This window comes from Coregonus lavaretus (genome assembly GCF_964263955.1).
Source record: "Coregonus lavaretus genome assembly, chromosome: 4".
Taxonomy (NCBI): domain Eukaryota; kingdom Metazoa; phylum Chordata; class Actinopteri; order Salmoniformes; family Salmonidae; genus Coregonus; species Coregonus lavaretus.
In genome coordinates, this window is record NC_139991.1 from 31,361,952 (window position 1) to 31,378,012 (window position 16,061).

Consider the following 16,061-nt stretch of genomic DNA (forward strand, 5'->3'; position numbering starts at 1 on the left):
CAGACGAGGAGAGAGCAGTAGGAGTAGCAGTGTTTTCAGTGGTAATCCATGTTTCCGTCAGCGCCAAGAAGTCGAGGGACTGGAGGGTAGCATAGGCTGAGATAAACTCTGCCTTGTTGGCAGCAGAACGGAAGTTCCAGAGGCTGCCTGAGACCTTGAACTCCACGTGGGTGGTACGTGCAGGGACCACCAGGTTAGAGAGGCAGCAGCCACGCGGTGTGAGGCGTTTTTGTAGCCTGTGCGGAGAGGAGAGAACAGGGATAGGCAGAGGCATAGTTGACAGGCTGCAGCAGATGGCTACAATAATGCAGAGGAGATCGGAATGAAATGAACTAAACATCTGGGAAAGGAGAGAGCGGGGCCTCCCTCACCACAACTCCCAAATATAACTCTCCCAACTTCCACCTCAGAAACTATAATTGTTGTAAACTACAGCGGTTCAATGTTTTCTAGGAATAGACTAACTTAGTTTATTCAGCTAGCTAACTAGGTGCAGTATTATTCCGTGAAAATCGTCCGGGCACTTAGTCATAAGACGCCACAGCCAGCTAGCTTGCCGGACTCCAACAACACGGTTTAGCGCCAATACTCGGCCACAACAAACCACCAGTGTATCAACACGCAAGCAGATCGTTCGTGTCCGTGTCTAACGTTGTGGGTTAGTCCCGACAGCTTGAGCGAGTCCGTCGTCAACTTATTCAGCCAGTTAGTTAGCTAGAATAGTGAGCAAACTAGCTAGCCATTGCTTTCAGACAAAGAAGAACCCCTCCTTTCACGGCACGAACACACAGAGAGAGCCAAACTAACGTTAACTAGTCACCCATGTCCCGAATTCCTATCGGGAATATAAAAAACAAAACACAAATGTAGGTTATGACTTACCCCTAGCAGCTACTGTTAGCTAGCCAAGTGCAAAGCTAGCCACTGAATTGACTCAGCCAGTTTGCGTCTGTTCGCTCGGTCGTTCCAGCTATTGTTTACTAGTAGCTATCCAGGTAGCAACAAGCTAGCTAAATTTCAAGCACAGTAGCCACTTGCTACCTAACGTTAACGGTTCAGACAATGAGGTTAGAAAACAGCTGAATGGTAGGCAATTATTGTATGTAATTATTGTAGGCAGCCAGCTGGCGTAATTACAGGCACTCTCAGGCGTGAAACAACTATACCGTTGCTAATAGCTACTCGCCAGCTAGTCCAGGTGGTGGGTTAGCTAGCTAGCTTCGTGCTACACCGGGCACCGCCGAATACAATACTAACCTACAATAATTACATACAACAACCCACGATAACTACCTACAATACCTAACTACAATCTAAATACATAGTTTAAGCCTTACTTGACAAAGCCCAAGCTATGTATAAAGCCAAGCTTACCCGACGCCAAGTTTACCCGACGACCTCCTCCTTCAGCATTGCACTTCAATGTGTGTGGAGTAAAGGTGGTCTAGAGATTTTTTTCCCTCTGGTTGCGTATTTAACCCTATTTTGTAAAAGACCAAGTCCATATTATGGCAAGAACAGCTCAAATAAGCAAAGAGAAACAACAGTTCATCATTACTTTAAGACATGAAGGTCAGTCAATATGGGAAATGTCAAGAACGTTGAAAGTTACATCAAGTGCAGTCGCAAAAACCATCAAGTGCAATGATGAAACTTGCTCTCATGAGGACCGCCACAGGAATGGAAGACCCAGAGTTACCTCTGCTGCAGAGGATAAGTTCATTAGAGTTACCAGCCTTAGAAATTGCAGCCCAAATAAATGCTTCACAGAGTTCAAGTAACAGACACATCTCAACATCAACTGTTCAGAGTAGACTGTGTGAATTAGGCCTTCATGGTCGAATTGCTGCAAAGAAACCACTACTAAAGGCCAAGAAACACAAGCAATGGACATAAGACCGGTGGAAATTTGTCCTTTAGTCTGATGAGTCCAAATGTGAGATTTTTGGTTCTAACCGCTGTGTCTTTGTGAGACGCGGCGTGGGTCAACGGATGATCTCCGCATGTGTATTTCCCACCGTAAAGCATGGAGGAGGAGGTGTTATGGTGTAAGGGTGCTTTGCCGGTGACACTGTCTGTGATTTATTTAGAATTCAAGGCACACTTAACCAACATGGCTACCACAGCATTCTGCAGCGATACGCCATCCCATCTGGTTTGGGCTTAGTGGGACTATCATTTGTTTTTCAACAGGACAATGACCCAACACACCTCCAGGCTGTGTAAGAGCTATTTGACCAAGAAGGAGAGTGATGTAGTGTTGCATCAGATGACCTGGCCTCCATAATCCCCCGACCTCAACCCAACTGAGATGGTTTGGGATGAGTCGGACCGCAGATTGAAGGAAAAGTAGCCAACAAGTGCTCAGCGTAAGTGGGAACTCCTTCAAGACTGTTGGAAAAGCATTCCAGGTGAAGCTGGCTGAGAGAATGCCAAGAGTGTGCAAAGCTGTCATCAAGGCAAAGGGTGGCTATTTGAAGAGCTCAAATATAAAATATGTTTTGATTTGTTTAACACTTTTTTGTTTACTACATCATTCCATATGTGTTATTTCATAGTTTTGATGTCTTCACTATTATTCTACAATGTAGAGAATATATTATTATTTTTAACTGAATGAGTAGGTGTTCTAAAAATGTTAACCGGTAGTGTATGTCAAGTTGAAAACACAAAGTTAAAAGCACGGTTTGGTATCCCTAACCTTGCCAACAGACAAGGAGCTATGATTGGTTCAGTGGTTCACTAATCAGGGCCTTGATTGGCTTGGCAACAGTAGCAAAGTGTGATTTGTAATGAAACATTCTATTTTTGTGGATAACGTTTCTTTGGGTCCATACTGACAACTGACACACAGAAAAGTTCCCATGAAATGTGTCTAAAACATTAATATCTTAAATTATTTGAACATGGTAACCACGTTTTGGGAAAGTTCTATTTGACATTAAGGGGATGGTCTCTTTGAAACATTCCTTGCCCATCACGGGGACATTCCTATGAAAACGTTAGTTAATGACCTAATGAGACTGTTAAGGGAGCGTTCTCTAAAGTTGTTGGAACGTTTGTTGTTAGCTGGGGGGAACCTGGGAGGAACTCTCCAAGCCACAGGACAATGGAAGATCACTTCCTATTCCTGTTTGGCATCCTTAGCAGTGCTGGGGATCCTCAAGACAGTATAGTTACTGTAGAAGAGCTGCTCTAAAACTTTGAAAAGCTTATAAGAGGATCAGGATCAGAGTTTACAGAGTTTATAGAGAAACCCTTTGTTTGCATTTTCTAAGTAGGCCTATGATAAATGGAAACGTTCAGTGTATATCTATCTCTCTACTTCCTCAACCTACCTTTAGGGACATGCTTAGCTGGAATCCCAGAGCCTTCCTTAATTGCCCTAGTAGGTTTGCTTTCGCCTGGGAGAGGGAGAGCTGGCGGCATGGGCACGTTCCCCTGACTGTTTACACAGCATTATACATATTTGACTCAGATCTGGGTCGGCTGAGTAATTACCTCTTCCTTTCCCATAGAGAGAGAGCGAGAGTTGAAGGGGGAGAGTGAGGGAGGGGGGAGAAAGAGAAAGAGTGTTAGAGAGAGAGTGTGTGTGAGTGAAATCTCCAGAACATTGGCAGTCTTGTGTAGGGCACTGGGCTCTGTCTGTCAGTGTGGAAGTCAGTCTGGGGATGAGGTTGAGGTGAGGTAGGGCTAGGAACACAATGACTCACAATGGTTCCAGAACACAGCGAGGCTTCCCACAGCTCATCATGTTGGTTCCTGAGGATCCGTTCGTGGTAGGTCCTGCTCCAACAGGCTTGTGTGGTTGGGCCTGAGATGGACTTTTCCAAAGGCAGCCCTCTAAAAACAACATTTCATTAACATTTACATTTTAGTCATTTAGCAGACGCTCTTATCCAGAGCGACTTAGATTTTTCACCTATTAAATCACTAATAACTGTAGCCACTTATTTCCCTTCATAGTTTGTTTGCCTAAGCATGACCATCATCCACATACCACATTTTTGTGTGTCAACAATTGGACATTGCTCTTAGGAGGTCTAGTTACCCCATGTTACCCTAAGGAGAATTTAATTGTGGTGAAAAGGCATATACTATCTCAACCACCACTTAATGACTACAGAATATTAAACAATCAGTATAACAAGCAGTATAACAACCCACACTTATATTTCCTATTCATTCATGAACACACCTTCACTTGTTATGTCGGGGCATGTTACATTACATTACATAACATGGCTAGTTGGCCAAAGGTTAGTGCTATCCGGGATCAATGGAATGTCCCTACCCTAAACCCTAACCCTAACCCCTACCCTTACCCTAATCATAACCATAACCCTTACTCTAACCTTAACCGTTACCGCAACCATTTTAAGTGTCAACTTCAATAGGGCAGGGTTTGTAGGAGTTTTGGACAAATGCTGAAAATAAGGTATGTGGTAAACACAAGCTTAGGAGATCTTACACGTTTTGTTCTATGAGATAATCTTCATCAGCTAACGGCAGGTAGCATAGCATAACCTAGGGTGGCAGGTAGCCTAGTGGTTAAGTGTCCTGGACTAGTAATCAAAAGGTCTCTGGTTCAAATCCCCAAGCTGACTAAGTGAGAAATGTGCTGTTGAGTGAGGTATATTGCTAGTTGCTCTGGATAAGAGCATTTACTAACTGTCTAATGTCACTTTTGGTGAACGGAGAAGAGGTAACTAATTTCAGTTTTTTAGGACTACAAGCTGGCGAGCTCTATAACGAGAGTAGGGTGCCATTTGAGACGCAACCAGTACTTATGGAAGCTAGAACCATAGTTCTAATTCCATGGGTAGAACATTACTACCATTTGGATTCTAAATTCCAGAACATTGAGAGGGGTTGGCTGTGTTCTGTTTATGATCTTGGAATGCGTGACTGCACAGGAGAGTTGTGTGTTTGCTCAACAGCCACCCTGTTCTACAGTGGTTTACATCAATCACAATCTGCACATTCTTTACACAGGATATGGATTTGGTTTATCAGAACATCTCTTGAGTCTCATCTCAACAATCTGATAGCCTATCAGCGTTTGACTTCCTTATTTGTCCATAGAGGATGAAGTAGCATAAACCTAGTGTTGGGTTTCCACAGAGGATGAAGTAGCATAAACCTAATGTTGGGTTACAGCAAGACTGAATTTCGAGTCCTTGGAACTATAATGTTCTATCTACGCAAACCAGTACGGAAAAAAGTATGAAAATATATGTACTCACTACTGTAAGTCGCTCTGGATAAGAGCGTCTGCTAAATGACTAAACATGTAAAAATGTAAAGCCATTAAAGGTACCTAAAGTGCACAGTATCAAAATCCTGAGACCATTAAAAAAAAAAAAAAATGGGGGGGGGGGGGGGGGTGTGGTGCAGTCGCAGAACCTTATGGCTCTGAATTGTCAAACTAAGGTTCTATCTGACACTTCTGAATTAGACATGTTCAGTTTTTATGAAAACTGCATCTATTTGAATACATCAATGATAGAATAACAATATTTTACCAAGATAGTCAGAACACATCACCGAATACATTAAGAAATGTATTATGATCATCAGACGAATTACTGTCATCACTGAACAACGATGTGACAACATCATTTACTTTAAGATTTCTGACAGTGTTGTTTTTAGCCATTATTGCTCGCTAGACTAGCCTAGGCCATACTTAAAGGGAGATGGCAAAGACGTGTTCTGATTGATCCGTCTGTATTTGTTCAGGCTTGTAATTGGATAGCAGATAGAACCTTATTGTTTTGTTTTTTTTACACTTAAAATGTACTTTTTCAAGAATCTTCACATACAGTGCATTCGGAAAGTGTTCAGACCCCTTGACTTTTTCCAAATTGTGTCACGTTACAGCCTTATTCTAAAATGGATTAAATAATAATTTTCCCTCATCAATCTACACACAATACCCCATAATGACAAAGCGAAAACAGTTTTTTAGATTTTTTTGCTAATATAAAAACAAAACAGAAATACCTTATTTAAGTATTCAGACCCTTTGTAATTAGACTCGAAATTGAGCTCAGGTGCAACCTGTTTCCATTGATCATCCTTAAGATGTTTCTACAACTTGATTGGAGTCCAACTGTGGTCATTTCAATTGATTGGACATGCTGTGGTTATGTTTTTCACCGGCAGGGACTGGGAGACTAGTCAGGATTGTGGGAAAGATGAACGGAGCAAAGTACAGAGAGCTCCTTGATAAAAACCAGCTCCAGAGCGCTCAGGACCTCAGACTGGAGCGAAGGTTCACCTTCCAACATGACAAAGACCCTAAGCACACAGCCAAGACAACGCAGGAGTGGATTCGGGACAAGTCTCTGAATGTCCTTGAGTGGCTCAGCCAGAGTCCGGACTTGAACCCAATCGAACATCTCTGGAGAGACCTGAAAATAGCTGTGCAGCGACGCTCCCCATCCAACCTGACAGAGCTTGAGAGAATCTGCAGAGAAGAATGGGAGAAACTCCCCAAATACAGGTGTGCCAAGCTTGTAGCGTCATACCCAAAAAGACTTGAGGCTGTAATCGCTGCCAAAGGTACTTCAACAAAGTACTGAGTAAAGGGTCTGAATACTTATGTAAACGTGATATTTAAGTTTTACATTTTTTATACATTTGCACAATTTCTAAAAAACAGTTTTGCTTTGTCATTATGGCGTATTGTGTGTAGATTGATGAGGGAAAAAACTATTTAATCAATTTTGGAATAAGGCTGTAAAGTAACAAAACGTGGAACAAGTCAAGGGTTCTGAATACTTTCCAAATGCACTGTACATATGAAGAACCATCTAAAGATCAATTATACAGTGCCTTGCAAAAGTATTCATCCCACTTGGCATTTTTCCTATTTTGTTGCATTACAACCTGTAATTTAAATCGATTTTTATTTGGATTTCATGTAATGGACATACACAAAATAGTCCAAATTGGTGAAGGGAAATGAAAGAATTACTTGTTTCAAAGAATTCAAAAACATAAATAACGGAAAAGTGGTGCGTGCATATGTATTCACCCCCTTTGATATGAAGCCCCTAAATAAGATCTGGTGCAACCAATTACCTTCAGAAGTCACATAATTAGTTAAATAAAGTCCACCTGTGTGCAATCTAAGTGTCACATGATCTGTCACATGATCTCAGTATATATACACCTGTTCTGAAAGGCCCCAGAGTCTGCAACACCACTAAGAAAGGGGCACCACCAAGCAAGCGGCACCAAGAAGACCAAGGAGCTCTCCAAACAGGTCAGGGACAAAGTTGTGGAGAAGTACAGATCAGGGTTGGGTTATAAAAAAATATCAGAAACTTTGAACATCCCACGGAGCACCATTAAATCCATTATAAAAAAATGGAAAGAATATAGCACTACAACAAACCTGCCAAGAGAGGGCCGCCCACCAAAACTCACGGACCATGCAAGGAGGGCATTAATCAGAGAGGCAACAAAGAGACCAAAGATAACCCTGAAGGAGCTGCAAAGCTCCACAGCGGAGATTGGAGTATCTGTCCATAGGATCACTTTAAGCCGTACACTCCACAGAGCTGGGCTTTACGGAAGTGGCCAGAAAAAAGGCAAAAGAAAGCAAACACGTTTGGTGTTCGACAAAAGCCATGACGGAGACTTCCCAAACACATTGAAGAAGGTACTCTGGTCAGATGAGACTAAAATTGAGCTTTTTGGCCATCAAGGAAAACGCTATGTCTGGCGCAAACCCAACACCTCTCATCACTGTCAAGGGGTGCTGAAGGTGGGTGTGGTGCATGAATCAAGCGCAGGACGCAGAAGCTCAGTCCAAAAGACTTTAGTGCAATATTCACGTAGAAAATAAGCCCGAAGGCGAAATAACGGCGCACACAGGCGTCAATCAAACGGCGCACTAACATGTGCGAAAAACCTCCCCAAAACACTGGAGGGCAGTACGTAGCTCCAACACGAAACAGAAGAGCAATCACACACAAAGACAAACACACACAACGAGAACTAAATAGGACACTAACGAGGACTAACAAGACACAGGTGTACAACATCAAGACAAAACCAAACGAACATGAAACATAGATCGGTGGCAGCTAGTACTCCGGGGACGACGACCGCCGAAGCCTGCCTGAACCAGGAGGAGGAGCAGCCTCGGCCGAAACCGTGACAGTACCCCCCCCCCCTTGACGCGCGGCTCCAGCCGTGCGCCGACCCCGGCCTCGGGGACGACCAGGAGGACGCGGAGCAGGGCGCGCGGGATGGTCCCGGTGGAACTCCGACAGGAGAGATGGGTCTAGGATGTCCCTCCGCGGCACCCAGCACCGCTCCTCCGGGCCGTACCCCTCCCACTCCACGAGATACTGGAGACCCCCCATCTGGCGTCTTGAGTACAAGATGGACCGAACGGTGTACGCCGGAGCCCCCTCGATGTCCAGTGGGGGCGGAGGAGTCTCCCCTATCTCATTGTCCTGGAGTGGACCAGCTACCACCGGCCTGAGAAGAGACACATGGAACGAGGGGTTAATATTCTTATACTCAACAGGTAGATGTAACCTATAACACACCTCGTTCAATCTTCTCAGGACTTTAAAGGGCCCCACAAACCGCCGACTCAGCTTCCGGCAGGGCAGGCGGAGGGGTAGGTTTCTGGTAGAGAGCCAGACTCGATCTCCGGGTGCGTACACCAGCCCCTCACTGCGGTGGAGATCGGCGCTCGGCTTGTGACGAATGACGGCCCGCTGCAGGTGGACGTGGGCAGCGTTCCACGTCTCTTCCGAGCGCCTCATCCAATCATCCACCGCAGGGGCCTCGATCTGGCTCTGCTGCCAAGGTGCCAGAACCGGCTGGTAACCTAACACACATTGGAAGGGGGTTAGGTTGGTAGAGGAGTGGCGGAGAGAGTTCTGGGCCATCTCGGCCCAGGGAATGTACCGTGCCCACTCTTCCGGCCGGCCCTGGCAATACGACCTCAGAAACCTACCCACATCCTGGTTGACACGATCTACCTGCCCGTTACTCTCCGGGTGGTACCCTGAGGTAAGGCTAACCGAGACCCCCAAACGCTCCATGAACACTCTCCAAACACGGGAGGTAAACTGGGGGCCTCGATCAGACACTATATCCTCGGGTACCCCGTAATGCCGGAAGACGTGGGTAAATAGGGCCTCAGCGGTCTGTAGGGCAGTAGGAAGACCCGACATAGGGAGAAGACGACAGGCCTTAGAGAACCGGTCCACAACGACCAGGATGGTGGTATTCCCCTGAGAGAGGGGAAGGTCTGTCACAAAATCTACCGAGAGGTGGGACCATGGTCGTTGTGGAACGGGCAGGGGTTGTAACTTACCCCTGGGCAGATGTCGGGGCGCCTTACACTGGGCGCACACCGAGCAGGAGGAGACATAAACCCTCACATCCCTAGCCAAATAGGGCCACCAGTATTTAGTGCTAAGGCAATGCACTGTCCGGCCAATACCCGGATGTCCAGAGGAGGGTGACGTGTGAGCCCAGTAAATGAGTCGGTCCCGAATCTCGAGCGGAATGTACTTCCGACCCTCAGGACACTGTGGAGGGCTGGGGTCGGTACGCAACGCTCGTTCGATTTCGGCATCGACCTCCCACACCACCGGTGCCACAAGGCAAGACTCCGGTAGTATGGGAGTAGGCTCAACGGACCTCTCCTCCGTGTCATACCGCCGGGACAGCGCATCTGCCTTACCATTCTGGGACCCAGGGATGTACGTGATTTTAAATACGAACCTGGTGAGAAACATACTCCATCGAGCCTGGCGAGGGTTCAGTCTCCTCGCTGCCCGGATGTACTCCAGGTTCCGATGGTCAGTCAAAATGAGGAAAGGGTGTTGAGCCCCCTCAAGCCAATGCCTCCACACCTTAATGGCTTGAACTACAGCTAACAGCTCCCTGTCCCCAACGTCATAGTTACGCTCCGCCGGGCTGAGCTTTTTTGAGTAAAAAGCACAGGGGCGGAGTTTAGGTGGCGTGCCGGACCGTTGAGAGAGAACGGCCCCTATACCAGCCTCAGACGCGTCTACCTCAACCTGAAAGGGTAATGCGGGATCCGGATGCGCCAGCACCGGAGCCGACGTAAACAGGTCCTTCAGTCTCCTAAAGGCCCTGTCCGCATCAGCTGACCACTGCAGGCGCACCGGACTCCCTTTCAGAAGGGACGTGATGGGAGCTGCCACCTGTCCAAAACCCCGGATAAACCTCCGGTAATAATTCGCAAAGCCCAAGAACTGCTGCATCTCTTTTACAGTGGTTGGAGTTTGCCAATTACGCACAGCGGACACACGATCCACCTCCATTCTCACCCCTGACGCGGACAACCGATAACCCAAAAAGGAGACCGACTCCTGGAAAAACAGACATTTCTCTGCCTTGACATATAGGTCGTGCTCCAACAGCCTCCTCAATACACGACGCACCAGGGTTATATGCTCGGCTCGGGTAGACGAGTACACCAGAATGTCATCAATGTACACGACCACCCCTTGTCCCTGCATATCCCGGAAAATGTCATCTACGAAGGATTGGAAGACTGATGGAGCATTCATCAACCCATATGGTATGACGAGATATTCGAAATGACCTGACGTGGTACTAAACGCTGTCTTCCATTCGTCGCCCTCCCTAATGCGCACCAAGTTATACGCGCTCCTGAGATCCAATTTTGTGAAAAACCGCGCCCCATGCAATGACTCTGTCATGGTCACAATCAGAGGGAGTGGATAACTGTATTTCACAGTAATCTGATTGAGACCACGGTAATCAATGCACGGGCGCAACCCTCCATCTTTCTTCTTCACAAAAAAGAAACTCGATGAGGCGGGAGAAGTGGAGGGCCGAATGTATCCCTGTCTCAAAGATTCGGCTATGTAAGTCTCCATAGCTTTTCTCTCCTCTTGAGACAAAGGATACACGTGGCTCCGTGGGAGCGCTGCTCCTGCCTGGAGATCAATCGCACAATCCCCCTGTCTATGAGGAGGCAACTGCGTCGCCCTAGTTTTACTAAACACGAGAGCTAAATCCCCATATTCAGGCGGAATGTGCAGTGCGGGCACTTGGTTTGGACTTTCCACCGAAGTCGCCCCCACGGAAACACCCAGACATCGCCCCTCGCACTGAGCAGACCACCCATCGAGAGCCCTCTGTTGCCGAGAAATAGCAGGGTTATGGGTGCTTAACCAGGGAATTCCCAGCACCACTGGGTACGCAGGAGAGTCGATCAGATACAGCTGTATAGTCTCTTCATGACCCCCCTGCGCACACATCCTAAGTGGTGCTGTGATCTCCCTAATCAACCCCGACACCAACGGGCGGCTATCTAAGGCATGAACGGGAAAAGGTTTGTCAACAGGTAGGAGAGGGATCCCTAAATCTAAACAAAACTTCCGATCAACAAAATTCCCAGCTGCGCCTGAATCTACTAGCGCCTTATGCTGGGAATGAGGTGCAACCTGTGGAAAACACACAGGTATACAAAAGTGCGCAACAGAAAGCTCTGGGTAAGTGGGACGTCTACTCACCTGGGAGGCCCCCCCAGTGCGTGGTCTGTTGCCTTCTCCCCCGGAGAACCCTCCCCAGCACCTGGCCGCAGTGTGCCCTCCACGACCGCACTTGGTGCAGGAGACAGGCCCCCTCGGGCTCCTCCTCCTCCTTTCTCTAGCGCCGGCACCCCCGAGCTCCATAGGGCTCGGCTCGGAGGTGCCGGAGGGCGGAATGGACGGACCCCCCTCGGGACGTCCACGGGTGGCCAGCAGGGTGTCCAGACGGATGGACATATCGACCAACTGGTCGAAGGTGAGATGGGTATCCCTGCAGGCCAACTCACGTTGAACGTCCTCCCGTAGGCTACATCGAAAATGGTCGATGAGGGCCCGTTCATTCCACCCTGCGTCCGCCGCTAGAGTCCGGAACTCTAGAGCAAACGCCTGTGCGCTCCTCCTCCCCTGTCTCAGGTGGACTAGACGCTCCCCCGCCGCTTTGCCCTCAGGTGGATGAACTCGGCGTAGGAGATGGTGTTGGCGTCCATCTTCCTCCACTCGGCGTTAGCCCACTCCAACGCCTTGCCCGTGAGACAGGAGATGAGGGCGGAAACGCTCTCGTGTCCCGAGGGCACCGGGTGTACAGTGGCCAGGTAGAGCTCCACCTGTAGGAGGAACCCCTGACACCCGGCAGCTGTTCCGTCATACGCCCTCGGGAGCGAGAGCCGAATCCCACTGGGTTCCGGACCTGGGACTGGTGGACCGGCCGATGGGGTTGGCAGGGTAGGTGGAGGTGTGGGTACCCCGCTGGCCTCCCATCGGTGCAGGGTGTTGATGACGTCCTGTAGAGCGGTCCCCAGTTGTCGTATCTGGTCATCTTGGCCGCGAACATGCTCCTCGAGCGACTCAGGCATAACTGCAGATCCTGCTGATTCCATTTTGGTGTGTGATTCTGTCAAGGGGTGCTGAAGGTGGGTGTGGTGCATGAATCAAGCGCAGGACACAGAAGCTCAGTCCAAAAGACTTTAGTGCAATATTCACGTAGAAAATAAGCACAATAAGCCCGAAGGCGAAATAACGGCGCACACAGGACTCAATCAAACGGCGCACTAACATGTACGAAAAACCTCTCCAAAACACTGGAGGGAAGTACGTAGCTCCAACACGAAACAGAAGAGCAATCACACACAAAGACAAACACACACAACGAGAACTAAATAGGACACTAACGAGGACTAACAAGACACAGGTGTACAACATCAAGACAAAACCAAACGAACATGAAACATAGATCGGTGGCAGCTAGTACTCCGGGGACGACGACCGCCGAAGCCTGCCCGAACCAGGAGGAGGAGCAGCCTCGGCCGAAACCGTGACAATCACCCCGAGAACACCATCCCCACAGTGAAGCATGGTGGTGGCAGCATCATGCTGTGGGGATGTTCTTCCTCGGCAGGGACTGGGAAACTGGTCAGAATTGAAGGAATGATGGATGGCGCTAAATACAGGGAAGTTCTTGAGGAAAACCTGTTTCAGTCTTTCAAAGATTTGAGACTGGGACGGAGGTTCATCTTCCAGCAGGACAATGACCCTAAGCATACTGCTAAAGCAACACTTGATTGGTTTAAGGGGAAGCATTTAAATGTCTTGGAATGGCCTAGTCAAAGCCCAGACCTCAATCCAATTGAGAATTTGTGGTTGCTGTACATCAGCGGAACCCATCCAACTTGAAGGAGCTGGAGCAGTTTTGCCTTGAAGAATGGGCAAAAATCCCAGTGGCTAGATGTGGCAAGCTTATAGAGACATACCCCAAGAGACTTGCAGCTGTAATTGCTGCAAAAGGTGGCTCTTCAAAGTATTGACTTTGGGGGGGGGGGGGGGGGTTGGGGGGGGGGTGAATAGTTATGCACGTTCAAGGTTTCTGTTTTTTTGTCTTATTTCTTGTTTGTTTCACAACATTTTTTATTTTGCATCTTCAAAGTGGTAGGCATGTTGTGTAAATCAAATGATACAACCCCCACCCCCCCCCCCCCAAAATCAATTTAATTCCAGGTTGTAAGGCAACAAAATAGGAAAAATGCCAAGGGGGGTGAATACTTTCGCAAGCCACTGCATGTGACTAACACATTTTTGACAAACATTTCAGATAGAACCTTACAGTCCCAAGGTCACGATTTGTCCAATAAGAAACTTTTGTTTTCGTTTTCCGTTGCAAAACGTTATGCTACGGCATGCACTAACAAATACAACCCTATTGCTGGGTTACAGCAAGTTGGGCCTCAATAAGGAACACATTTTTATTACAATTCTGACACCAAAGAACATAACTTTGATAATGGGAGTGTCTAAACAACCTGACCTTTATTGTTTCTTTTATTATTTCTTTTATTTATTTAATCTGAAATTTCTATTCACTTTTGAAGGCACATTGGACAAAGGAATTCAGAAATAGCAGTCTTATTCCATGATATTAATCAGATTAATGTCCAGCTGACAAACCAAGCCCTGTGATGTATGAATAGCTTTGACTCTCTCCTTATATGAGCAATTGAATTTGGTTTTATGGTCCTCTGAAAGTTAAACTAACCATCTTTCTAAACAAGCCCCACAATGCTTGTCACTAATACATACTTTTAGATGGTCAGATGTATACCTTTATAACACACCAGTGAATTTCCAAACTACTTATATGGTCCCCTGAGAAAGTCTCTCTTGGCTTCGAGACAACAGTTAATGTTTGTTCACTGTCTGTTATTCTCTGTCAGCGCCTTTAAAGGCTCAATTAGAAAGCTGTTCAGAAAAGCGTTAAATAACACGACTCACAAGGCCCAGAACAGGTGCAGCCCAGCTCAGCCATCAACAGAAAGAACAACTACATTTTCATTGATAATGATGCTGTTCATTGAAAGTTGTATATTATTTTACAATTCTAATATTATACCAACTCATCTTTGTTAGCTGATAATTAGCCATGTTAGTGTAGTAGCCTGTGGAGCAGCTACATGCTGTTTTCCCAGGGGGCTGTGCTTCGGCCTCGCTCGGAGAACCCCTGAATCATCACATCACCATCTGGCTCTGCATGGGGCTCAGGAATACACACTGTATGACCTTGGAATAACACATAGTTATATACAGTAGGTCTAACTGTATGTACTGTACACCTATTTGGTGGTTATACACTGCTCAAAAAAATAAAGGGAACACTAAAATAACACATCCTAGATCTGAATGAATGAAATAATCTTATTAAATACTTTTTTCTTTACATAGTTGAATGTGCTGACAACAAAATCACACAAAAATTATCAATGGAAATCAAATGTATCAACCCATGGAGGTCTGGATTTGGAGTCACCCTCAAAATTAAAGTGGAAAACCACACTACAGGCTGATCCAACTTTGATGTAATGTCCTTAAAACAAGTCAAAATGAGTCTCAGTAGTGTGTGTGGCCTCCACGTGCCTGTATGACCTCCCTACAACGCCTGGGCATGCTCCTGATGAGGTGGCGGATGGTCTCCTGAGGGATCTCCTCCCAGACCTGGACTAAAGCATCCGCCAACTCCTGGACAGTCTGTGGTGCAACGTGGCGTTGGTGGATGGAGCGAGACATGATGTCCCAGATGTGCTCAATTGGATTCAGGTCTGGGGAACGGGCGGGCCAGTCCATAGCATCAATGCTTTCCTCTTGCAGGAACTGCTGACACACTCCAGCCACATGAGGTCTAGCATTGTCTTGCATTAGGAGGAACCCAGGGCCAACCGCACCAGCATATGGTCTCACAAGGGGTCTGAGGATCTCATCTCAGTACCTAATGGCAGTCAGGCTACCTCTGGCGAGCACATGGAGGGCTGTGCGGCCCCCCAAAGAAATGCCACCCCACACCATGACTGACCCACCGCCAAACCGGTCATGCTGGAGGATGTTGCAGGCAGCAGAACGTTCTCCACTGTGTCTCCAGACTCTGTCACGTCTGTCACATGTGCTCAGTGTGAACCTGCTTTCATCTGTGGTGTTCTCTGGCAAATGCCAAACGTCCTGCACGGTGTTGGGCTGTAAGCACAACCCCCACCTGTGGACGTCGGGCCCTCATACCACCCTCATGGAGTCTGTTTCTGACCATTTGAGCAGACACATGCACATTTGTGGCCTGCTGGAGGTCATTTTGCAGGGCTCTGGCAGTGCTCCTCCTTGCACAAAGGCAGAGGTAGCAGTCCTGCTGCTGGGTTGTTGGCCTCCTCCACGTCTCCTGATGTACTGGCCTGTCTCCTGGTAGCGCCTCCATGCTCTGGACACTACGCTGACAGACACAGCAAACCTTCTTGCCACAGCTCGCATTGATGTGCCATCCTGGATGAGCTGCACTACCTGAGCCACTTGTGTGGGTTGTAGACTCCGTCTCATGCTACCACTAGAGTGAAAGCACCGCCAGCATTCAAAAGTGACCAAAACATCAGCCAGGAAGCATAGGAACTGAGAAGTGGTCTGTGGTCACCACCTGCAGAACCACTTCTTTATTGGGGGTGTCTTGCTAATTGCCTATAATTTCCACCT